This window comes from Zingiber officinale, chromosome 5A, assembly GCF_018446385.1.
Source record: "Zingiber officinale cultivar Zhangliang chromosome 5A, Zo_v1.1, whole genome shotgun sequence".
Lineage (NCBI taxonomy): Eukaryota > Viridiplantae > Streptophyta > Magnoliopsida > Zingiberales > Zingiberaceae > Zingiber > Zingiber officinale.
The window spans coordinates 37,935,510-37,947,580 of NC_055994.1; the positions used below are offsets into that span (position 1 = coordinate 37,935,510).

The 12,071-nt window shown below is 37.7% G+C and overlaps 1 long non-coding RNA gene across 1 annotated transcript; it reads right to left on the reverse strand.

Moving 5' to 3' along the window:
* Window positions 1-9,448: 9,448 nt before the first annotated feature.
* Window positions 9,449-11,710, reverse strand: LOC121980433. Its single transcript, XR_006111532.1, has 2 exons — window positions 11,167-11,710; window positions 9,449-10,298 (listed from the first exon to the last, which is right to left on the reverse strand). It is a non-coding gene; the product is annotated as an uncharacterized LOC121980433 (long non-coding RNA).
* Window positions 11,711-12,071: the final 361 nt, after the last annotated feature.

The following is a 12,071-nucleotide window of genomic DNA, read 5'->3' on the forward strand; positions in this document are numbered from 1 at the left end:
CTTGTCTTTCTACTTGTATTTCTTGTACTCCTTCTTGTTGTTGCAAGTTTTGTGGCGAGGTTTCTCCACCCAGAAGGAGTTCATATTAGCCGGTTTTACGGGGGCTCATCCACCGACGGATTGACTGGACTCGTCCACCTTACGGACACGCCGAGGAGTAGGAGCCCTAATCTCCGAACCTCGTTACATCCTTGTGTTAAGGTTTGGTTTTCTTCTCTTTCGTTTCGTTGTTGTATTTTCCGCTGCGCTAACTTTGATTTGTAGAAAGAAACGAGTAATTTGGGGCGGCTATTCACACCCCCCCTCTCTAGCCGCGATCATCGATCCTAACATTCTCCACCTCGATCTGATTGAAGTACCTTAATACTCTTGCCAAGCTGGTTCTGTACTTCATTCTTGAATTCTTTGAACTTTTCAAAGGATTCTGACTTATGTGTCATCAAGTACACATAACCATATCTACTAAAGTTATCAGTAAATGTGATGAAGTACCTATAACCACCTCTAGCAGCGACATTGAAAAGGCCACATACATCACTATGTATGAGTCCTAACAAATCAGTCGCTCTTTCGCTGTGCCCACTAAAAGGTGTCTTGGTCATCTTGCCTAGTAGGCATGACTCGCACGTCTCATAAGATTCAAAATCAAATGAGTCCAGCAAATCATCCTTATGGAGCTGGGATAAGCGCTTGTCATTTATATGACCTAAGCGACAGTGCCAGAGATAGGTTTGGTTCAGGTCATTTGACTTGAACCTCTTGGTATTTATGTTATAAATAGGGCTTTCAAGATCTAGAATATAGAGTCCGTTTATTAGAGGTGCACTACAATAGAACGTATCGTTTAAATAGACGGAACAACATTTATTCTTTATTGTAAACGAGAAACCTTTCTTGTCCAAACAAGAAACTGATATAATGTTCTTAGTTAATGCAGGCACATAACAGCAATCATCTAATTCTAGTACAAGCCCAGATGGCAGAGATAGATGATAAGTTCCTACAGCAACAGCAGCAACCCGTGCTCCATTGCCTACTCGTAGGTCTATCTCACCCTTCGTCAATGCTCTGCTATTTCTCAGCGCTTATACATTAGTACAAATGTGCGAAGCACATCCGGTATCTAATACCCATGATGAAGAAATAGAGAGGTTGACTTCTATAACATGTATACCTGAAATAGAAATCTTATTTCTCTTCTTCTTAAGATCTTCCAGGTATTCTTTGGAGTTCCTCTTCCAATGTCTTGCTTGTCCTTGATATAGGTGACAAAGATGTTCAACCATATCATAAGCACTCATCAACTCATGTTGCTTCTGAAGCTCAGAGTTCATGGTCGCAAGCATAAGACAGGACACATCTAATGCGTCATCTTGATGTTTCTTATAAGCATCTTTGTCAGCTCGCGTGGCAGTGGTAGGAGGTGCCTCCGGAATGGGCTGCTCCAGAATGTACAGTTTACGTTCTTGAGTGAGAACTATTCTCAGATTCATGTACCAGTCCAGGAAATTTGCTCCGTTGAGCTTGTCCTTCTTAAGGACAGAACGTAGAGAGAAGATGTTCGTGTTTGACGTCATGGCAATTCTACAACAGAAAAATGCAAAAAATAAATATCATATTCTTTTTAAATCATTTAATTAGGCCTTTAACTAAATGATGCTCCCACTGAATTCTATAATTCATGTGGGACAAGATCCACATCATACTAACCCTTGAGTTAGCTTTGGCTAATACGCCCAAGTTTTAGTATGATCGGTAGGTAACGATTACCAATTACATCTCTATGCAACTCTTGTTTATAGGATCAAGATCTGCATTGATATTAAAACTCAAGTTAGCTTTGGCTAATACGCCCGAGAATTAATATAAACGTGATTTTGTCCTACCTTTCCAACCGTTGGAAAAATGCCTATAGTTGTACTCGATCCAACCGAGTAAACTAGGAATACTCAATCTAATTGAGTTTGTACTCGCCCATACGTTGATAAGCGGGACCAAGATTGTCCCTCCGTACCCTACCAAGATAATATGTGTTGCTCTGCTTTGGCAGATTCAACAACACATGTGATCGAGGTAGTGATAGGTATCACGGCACGGTAGGCATTAGAGTCGACGTGATTTAGATCTAATCTAATCGATGATGCGTATCATATACTTGATTTAGATCTAACCTAATCGTGGGGAGCATCATGTGCACGATTTAGATCTAATCTAATCGTTAGGCACTAATTAATTACTTAATTAACTAGCATGTATCACATACACACAAAAGCAATTAATTAAATAATTTTGTGATTATGTCATGGCCCTACTACGATATTCTCAAGCCAATGAGAAGATCGGATGGTCAACCTAAGGTCAACAGCTTCTCAAGCGCCTTCCTTTTGACCACCTTGTGTTGCTTGCGCCTTCCTCGTAACTCCGTCTTGAGTGGACCTTCCACCGCTTCAAAATTTACATTACAATTTTGAAACTCGAGTTACATTCGAGTCTAAATCTAATTTACAACCAGAATATAAATAGGGAGGCACGACGCGTAGGTCGCGTATCAAATACAGCACACACAAACACATGACGGCACGCAGGCCGTATTATAAATTACAACACAAATCCAATCATATTGGGTCTTTTTGGGCCATAACTATCACAAAAATAATATATAATTCAAAATTATATATTTTTATAATTTTCTGTAATTTTTTATAATTTTTACAATTTTATGAGTAAAATTTTCCGGCGGTCCCGTTTAGTGGTTTTCGGGCGCAATCGCGGAATGAATCCCCTTGCGGGGCCAGGGGCAGCGCCCCTACCCGCGATCTAACCATCGCGAGGGTTCCTTTGCGATCTAACAGCGCCTTAGCCCGCTGTCCCAAAAAGTTTTGGGGCAAAACTTGGCCGTTTTGGGAAAAACTTCTCGGTAGTCGAAGCCTACAAGTGTCGAAACACTATTGCTTCGCTTCTACGAAAAAAATACCCATAAAAACTATAAAAATCATAAATTTACAGAATATTACAGAATGTTTATTTTTCATAAAAACCAAAATAAACTCGTATTCGTCTTCGCACGTGGCTCTGATACCACTATTGGGTTTTTCGGGTCGCGAAAACCGCTTTTTCGCGTCGCGGAAACCCCGAAACCCCCATGCCACCGGATCCGTGCGAAGAGTATAGAACAAAAATTTACATGTACGAGTTTACTAACTAGATCTACACTTAGATATACAAGTTTAGAAAGTTACCCTTGTTGCGTGCCCTTTTGCAAATCCCGCTCGTCCAAGGTACGCCGGATCTCGAGTGTGTTCAAATATACACACCTTTAGTAGTATCCACATGAACAAGAAGTGTTCTCTAACACTCAAGGATGGAGAAGAGAACACCACAAGTGTGCTAGCACTTCTTGATGCTCTCGGATAGGATTGGAAGATGAAGAAAGGAAAAGAAGAGAACACACTCCTCTAAAAACTCTATATGACTTTCACTGACCTTTCTTCTTGGATTAGATTCACTCTCCTTTCTTCTCCCTTGCTTGAAACCCACGACCAAGAGAAGAGAAGGAGCAAAAAGAGAGCTTGAAGAAGAAGATGATGTCAATGTGAGTGAATGAAAAATTCATTCTCATTCAACACCAAAAAGGTAACCCTCATTCTCATTAAATGTAGCCATTAAAGAGAATAGATTTGTAACCCCCATGAGGTGGCACACTTTGATGATGTGGCACATCATCATTAGTCCTCCTAATGCCAAATCACTAATGATGTGGCAAATAGTCAAGTCAAACTTGACTCTTCCTCTTCCTCTCAAGTCAAGTCAAACTTGACTTAATCTCTCTCATGGTTGATCTAATCCAACCATTTAATTCAAGCCAATTTAATATAATGAATCTAATTCATTTAATTAAATTGATTCAATGAATCATAATCTAAATTAGACTCATTGAACACATGAATTAACTTGAGTCCAACTCAATTAGCCCAATTAGGATTACTCTTAATCCAATTTGATTCATCACATGAATCTAATCCTCTTGGTTCATCATATGAACATAATCTCTATCCACTTGTTCTTTGTGTGTGACCCAATAAGTTCTTGTAACGTTGGCAATGCCCCTAAACCCATTTAGGACCATAAGTAATGAGCGGTATCTAGCAATACATCATTACTACCCAAGTTATAAGAATGTTGAGATCCAACATCACCTTGTGACTACTAATTGTGACTCCTCACAATATATGACAAGTGTCCTTCTATCCAAGACATCTAGATTGATCAATGTGAGGCATAGACCGTGTCATCCTCTAATCAATCTAAATCTTGAACTCCAAGTAGACTCACTAAAACAAATGAGCTCAATATCTCATATTGACTCATTTGGGCATGGTCATGTACTTCGTGCTCTCACTCTATCAAGAATACCGATGTCTCTCCCGTCATATAGGAGGGATAGATCTCATCTACATCACTCACATCCCTCTTCATAATTAGTTACATACCCAGTAATCGCTTTTATAGTCCACCCAGTTACGGGTGACGTTTGACGAAACCAAAGTACATAACTCCTTATGTAGGGATCCATGGTGACTTAAGGTCCAAGGACTAGTAGTCATACTAATAGCCACATGAGAAAGTATATGACACTCATATAACGATCCATGATACTTTCTCATAGAGGGTCATTCAGTATACATTCTCTAATGCATACCCATGTGTCAACTTAATATCTCTATATCCATGACTTGTGAGATCAAGTCATCGAGTTGACCTACATGCTAGTCTTATTGCATTAACATTGCCCATGAATGTTAATACTCGACTAGGAATGATTAAGAGTAGTGTTCCCTATATCATCTCACTATAAGTTCAGCTAACCGATTGATATAGGTAAGAACCTTCTACTCAAGGACGTTATTATACTTAGTTTATTTGGCACCAATACAAATAAGTATATTAACCAAAAAACCAAATTCCTTTATTTATATAGAATATGATACAACAAGTCTATAATACAATCATCAAATGATTGACTCTAGGGCTCTAGCTAACATCTAGGGCCACACCCCATCTCCCCTTGGTAGCTGGGGCTTGGAGGAGAAGAAAAAGAAGAGAAGAAGCACCTAGGTGGCCGGCGATTTGGAGGAAAAGAAGAAGAAGGAGGCACCCCTTTTGCTTTGCATTCTTTGGTGGTAGGCGGCTTGGAAAGGAAGAAGAGGTTCGTGTGTTTTATCTTGGTAGATCGTCGCACACATCCACACGACGTCCAAGAAGAGGAGAGGAATACAGTAGAAGATCAAGAGGTTTTTAGCTACGAAAAAATGTACAACTAGTTCTTTAATTCCGTTGCATAATTGGTTTTGTTTTCTTCATATCGATTTTGGATATCAATTTGAATACCAACACAAGAGGTCAGCAATCTTGTACTTCGATCAAGGTACGCTTTGATCAATCAAGATTTTGCTTGATTGATCAAACACATGTCTGATCAAGCATGTGGGTTGCTAGGAAAGGTTATGTGCTCGTACAAAATTTTTGTACAGGGGATTTACACATAATGAAATTTCCAGCACTATCAATTATCTAGCGACTTAGTCGATGTCGCGATGACATCACGAGATGGGAGAGAGAGAGAGATGGATGTGGCGTCGTGTGATGTGAGGACGCAAGGGAGGGGCGGAAAGATCCGGGAAATAAACAAAGTAATCGGGAGAAATAAAAGAAAGGAAAATTAGGTATACTTAGTCTTTAATTAATCCCAACCTAAGTTAACGAAATCAATCAACTCTCATTTAAGAGATATTCCAAACAGGCTTTCTCCACGCCTAATAACTCTATCTCCTTAAACGTATCATACGGACTTCGTTTAAATTAAGAAAAATTTCTAAAATTTTTAAAAAAATCCAATAAGATTATTTTTTCCAATTATACTTATTATTTAATTTTCTGTATCTTACACCACCATTTCAAAATTTCCAATCAATTAAAATAGGGAACCTCCATGAACTCAAAACATATGCACTTTTCCTCCACACTTAGAATTTTGGACATCCTAACTCATCAAGAAGTCAATCACAACTCTCAAGAATTAAGACAAAGCAAATATGAGAAAAGGTAGAGTTTTGTTGAGTGAGATATTCACTAGAATTTATAAGAAAAAGAAATCAAAGGATGGGGAAAGACATATCCTTCATCACATTCATACATGCAAATGTTTCTTTGATTTTGAAAAGAAGTAAAGCAAGTTCTAGAATTCAATTATCATGAGTGCATATCACACAAAAAGATAATAGAGAATACGCTTAAGGTAGTTCTCTCTAGGTGATTTTTTGACAATCAAACTCAATTAATCAAAAGAGAATTCATCACCATACTAACCGATAATATGTAATTCAATCATGTCAAATAATCTAAAATTTGATGGTCAAACTTAAAGAACTTTTACTATTCTCAAGATATTACTTCTAGGAAGCACACATAGAGATTTATTTAAAACCAAATGAACTATAAACCAAACAAAGTGCAAACCATGAAAACAAAATTTGAAAGCAAAGTATGAAGTACAAAAAAGTATGAAGTAACAAAAAAAATTAAAGGACGAACTCCCCTTTATTCCCGACGGTTGAAGACGATTCAAAAGCAACATCCACATCGATAGTGGGGTGGTCCAAGCAACAGAGAGAGTCTTCATTGTAACGACCCAAATTTCCTCAATTAGAGTCCTAAAAGTAATTTAAAAATATTTAAAAATGCTATAGAAATATTCTAGGGATTTTTATAAATTTTTAGAGTATTTTTATGTAATTTTTGGAAGTCGTTTGGTATTTTTACTAAACGAAGGAAGTTTCGACAAAAAAATGTCCAAGCCGAGAATTGAACCCACGACCTTTGGCTCGGTCAAAACCCAACTGACCAGGTGGCAAATGGATTTTTCTATTTAGAAAAGGCAGCGAATTTATTTAAGATAGTTAACAGAATATTGGATTATAAAAGGGATAAGTTGATGTTGGATTTGTCTGTTTAGAAAAGGTAGCGAATTTATTTAAGATAGTTAACAGAATATTATAAAAGGGATAAGTTGATATTAGATTTGTTTGTTTAGAAAAGATAGCGAATTTATTTAAGGAGTTAACAGAAATATTAAGTTATAAAAAGGGATAAGTTGATGCTCTGTTTTCTCGTGACTTAAACCATTCTCTCCTTCTCTTCTGCGTACAATGGCGGAGCCCAGGCAGAAAACGAAAGGGAGTTAGGGCATCGTCTCCAGCGGCCGGCCAAGGTCCTAGAAGCCCTTTTTGTTCGGTTGGGAGTCCAAGAATCAAGGTAAGTGCTTCTCACCTGCAGTAAGGGTAGTTTCGGACCTTTGTTCTTCTTGAATTCGAAGCATGATGAACGCTTATAGTGCAGATTTTTAATTAATCTCATATGTAGATTTTTATGTAAACTTATAGTGCAGATTTTAATTAAGCTTATAGAGCAGATTTTAATTAAGCTTATAGTGCAGATTTTAATTAAGCCTATAGTGCAGATTTTAATTAAGCTCATAGTGCAGATTTTTATTTAGGCTTATAGTGCAGATTTTAATTAAGCCTATAGTGCAGATTTTAATTAAGCTTATAGTGCAGATTTTTATTTAAGCTTATAGTACAGATTTTAATTAAGATTATAAGTGCAGATTTTTATGTAAGCTTATAATGCAGATTTTAATTAAGCATTGCAGTGTAGATTTTTCATTAAACATTTCAATTACAAATTTTGAATTCCCTATCAGTATTTTGAGTTTAAGAAAAGTATAAGAAAGATAAAGAAAAGAAAGAAAAATGCCAAGGCCTTAAGTAGATCCTAAAGTCAAGACTTTAGGGAATTTGGCACACAAGGTGCTAAAGAAAATGCCGAGGCATTATATATTAAAAGTATTAAAAGATAACAAGTATTTTACTTTTATCAGTGGCACTGTGCTGGACTCTCAGTTGTCCTTGGGTTAGGCTCCCATAGTCGTCCCTAGGTTTAGATAACTTAGTAGTAACGGCACGGCCGACGGCCGACGGTCGACGGTCGACGACCCGAGGGACGCCAAATGAGCCGCCAAATGGGCCGCCAAATGGGTCGGGTCGTTACAAAAGTAAAAGCACAGTTGCCGGGCCCAAGAGAAGTTGATTATTATTTTGAAGTATTATAAGTATAAGTTTTTGAACAAGTAAAGTAATTTTTACATAAGTATAAAGTATTAAAGAATAAGTTTTAAACAAGTGAATTAAAGAATAAGTTTAAAACAGATGAATTAAGTTTTACTTTGTTTTAAAATCAGCAAGCTGAGTTTTCTTTTATGCTAGCATGTTATTTAGATTAGCTTACTATTCTTTGCTATTTTCTGAGCATGAGTAGCTTTACATGTTTAGCATTTCAGCATGTCTTGTTCTTTTATTAGTAGATGAGTATGAGTAGTATTTCTTTCTGAGCATTCAGTTTTAGACTTCTTCCAGTTACATGCATATTCGAGTTTTGTGAGTTAGATAGCGCTTACTAAGCAATTTTGCTTATAGTTGCATTTTCCTCTTACTGCAGATACAGGAAAAGAAAAGTTATAGCAAAGGAAGGCGACAAGGAGGTGCGGATGGATGTGTGATGCCTGGACTATAGAAGCCTTGGGATTTAGCATAAGAATTTATTAACAAAGAGTTGAGTAGAATGTATTAGATGAGTCATTTAGTCTTCCGCTGCTAGTTAATTGTATGTTTGAGTTTTTTTAGAGTTTATGTATTGATCTTTACATGTGAACAACTCTAATTAAGTAAAGTTAGTAGTCCAGTAGCGCTCCGCCCTCACAGTCCAGTAGTGAAGAGGGTGGGGTGTTACATTCATCATGTGATTGTCAAGTGGCATTCCCTCCATCACCGTCTCCTTGAACGTTCTCTCGAACGGTTGAAGAAAGTTCAATTTGAGCATCCAACCCTAGAATAGAATAATTACAATCGAAATCATGATCACTCTTTCTTCCTTAGAACTTGGTGGTCGAAGGTGGTTCAATTGGAGTATGTACTCTAAGAGCTCGATTTTTGCCAAACATGTATGGCCAAGGAAAGAGAGTGTCTCCCGCACACATGCGGGATAAGAAAGAGATGTAATAGAGTCAATCTTTATTGAACATGTATCGAACAATAAATCACATTCAATAAAATCAATAATATGCACCTTCACAAAATTTTTAAAAAAAATCAGAAGACATACTAACCTTATAATGCTTAAAGGTACCTGAAGGTTCTAGAAAAGTGAATGTGATTTCCTCTTGTGGTTCTGGCTTCGATGGTGGTGCAACCGAAGAAAGTGATTCTTAGGGCTTTACCTCCTCTGCATAAGTCCCTACACTTCCCTCATCAACAAAATCAAATTTTGTAGCCTCAATCGTGTTAATCAAAATTTTGCATTTCGAATCTACAACAACAACATCAACATCAACATCAACATCAACATCAACAGTGTTAGAATCATCGACTACACCATCACAGTACAAAATACTAGAGGAGTCTTGTAGTGCCTCAGAATCAAAATCAGGAATGTCACAAGCTCTACAATCCATCTCCTCACTAGAGTGTTGTACTTGTCATTGGGCGACATATGTTGTAAGTTGATTCAACTGCATCTGTAACTTCCGACTTGATTCCTCTGCTCATTGTTGGGCCTAGAGCATATATTCTTTATGTTGATGTTATATTTGCAATGTTTGTTACTGAATTTGCAATATCATTCGTTGGGCAACCTCCTCAAGATATTGCAAGTTTGCTTGACTGGGGCCATGAACTTTTTCACTAAACTCTTGAAATGTTCCCAGGGAATTGTCTAGATCTAATGGAATGTCTGAGGTCTAGTAAGCACTGAGTCATCTTGAAATCCATGTGGACTCTGATGTGTTGGGGGAGGTTGAATACTCTATTGTGGTATACCTCCATACATGAAATTTTGATGGTTCATCCCGTCTAAATTATAACATTAAGGGTGCTCAATATTCTACTGTTGTGTATTCCCATACTACTCAGGAATTTGTTGGGGTTGATAGTACTAAGTTGACGCAACCATGAATATGAGTGCTAACAGCTGGATCATACACGTCCTGATAGTGATGTTAGTAACACTTAGATTCACTAGTAAATGCATTTGCTTCCGGTACATAATGGGGCATTGATAAATTGAATGGGCTAGACGACCACACATTAGACAAGAACTCATTCTTGGATTATAAACCTGATTAACACCTCCAAATCATTGAAAGCATTGATCAATGGCCGTTGAAATAATTTCCTAGTCCTGAAACACTGAAACAACAAAATCATCAGACAAAGGAAGCTTAAGAGATAAAACGCATGGATATAATAAATTAAGCCCTGAACAATTTTTGAATTTTCGTAAAGCAATAGAAAAATAATCCTAAGTTATCAAACATGAATTTTCGTAAAGCAATAGAAAAATAATCCTAAGTTATCAAACATTGCTAACATTCCCAGCAACATCGTCAAAATTTAATACGAACACCTGTATATCATATTACGGGTGTATCAAATTATAATTAAGTTACTGAACCCTTTCTACGCTAATATAGCATAAGGATGACTCGGGTTTGTCTCCTAACAAATGTAACAATGGATGATAGTTCTTAGGATTGATTTATTATTACTTAGAGTTTTGACATGACAATGGGGGATTTGGGTTTGAGTTCTAAGCCTATGAAATGAAAAACAATGCATATAATAAAATCTAATTCTAATAAATAAAAGACAATGCGAGTAAATATAACCTAATCTAACCTAAACTATGACGGCGAGGAATTAAGGAAAACACAAAGCAAGCATTAAATGAAACTAAGCATGAAATAAAACATAGAGGAACTAACAAAACCTAACTAATGTAACCTAATGACATCAAAATGAAGAACAACTATCACTAACATCCAATTAAAATAAAACATTGCTGGAATATGAAATGAATTGAAATGCACTGACACAACTAAAAGTAACAAGAATGTAAGAGGAAATTTGTCAAACACATAGTGAGCATGAATTGCATGAATCACAAGTACGTGCAATTCTAAACATGGGAGAACAATCCAATACAAGCATTCATCAGGTAACAAAAATAAACATCAGCTACATTGAACTAACAACCATGTAAAAGAGGGGCTGCTACCCGGAATATGATGAAGAGATTGCTGCCCAAAATCTGATGAAGGAAGGGGGCTGATGGCGGCGAAGGTGCTGCCCGGGAGAAATGGAGAGCTCTCCTATTCTAACCTGAAGTGGAGAGGTGGCAATGAGTTCGCTGGAAGAAACTGTGGATGGCCAGAGACGGAAGGGTGAGCCCTCTTCTTCTAACCCGAAGAAGAGGGGTGGATGCGCCGGTGAGAGGGAGGTGCTTCTCCTCTTATAACTCAAAGAGGAAGAAGAAGATGACCGGTTCCTCCTCTTCTAACCCAAAGAGGAGGTGGAGATAAAGTTGTGATAGCCGCCGGTGAGATGAAGAGGTGGAGGCGTGGTGGCTGTCCAGAGCTTGCTTCCGTGAAGTGAGGGACGATGGAGAGGGGATGGAGCCCGGCCGGCGGTGGTGAGGGTGGAGATGATGCCGCCAGCCGTTGGTGGTGAGGCGAGAGGGTGCAGCGAGTGCGTCGGGAGAAGATAGCGTCGTGAGAGGTAGTGTGAGGAAGCAATCGGACAAAGATGCGATCAGCACTGTCACGAAGCTCTGTGACCATCAGATTTGGATCTGATCTCATATCTGAACGGACAATCCAGAATGTTTCATATCTTGATCAACGTTAGATCAATTTAGATCGAGACTAAAAACCTTCGTATCTTCATCAATAACTATGATCTATGCTCCTATGAACTTAATAAACCATATTTTTAATGGATGGCTCATATTTCATTAAATTTTGGATGAACGGTCCAGATGATTTCAGACCAGCTCTCTTCAATTACCATTAAATTTGAATTTAAATTTGGTCTGATCTAGTACTGGCCCTTTTAATCTTCTACGAGTCTAAATTCAATTCTTAGCATCAAATACTATAAATTAAAGATGAATCATATTAAAGT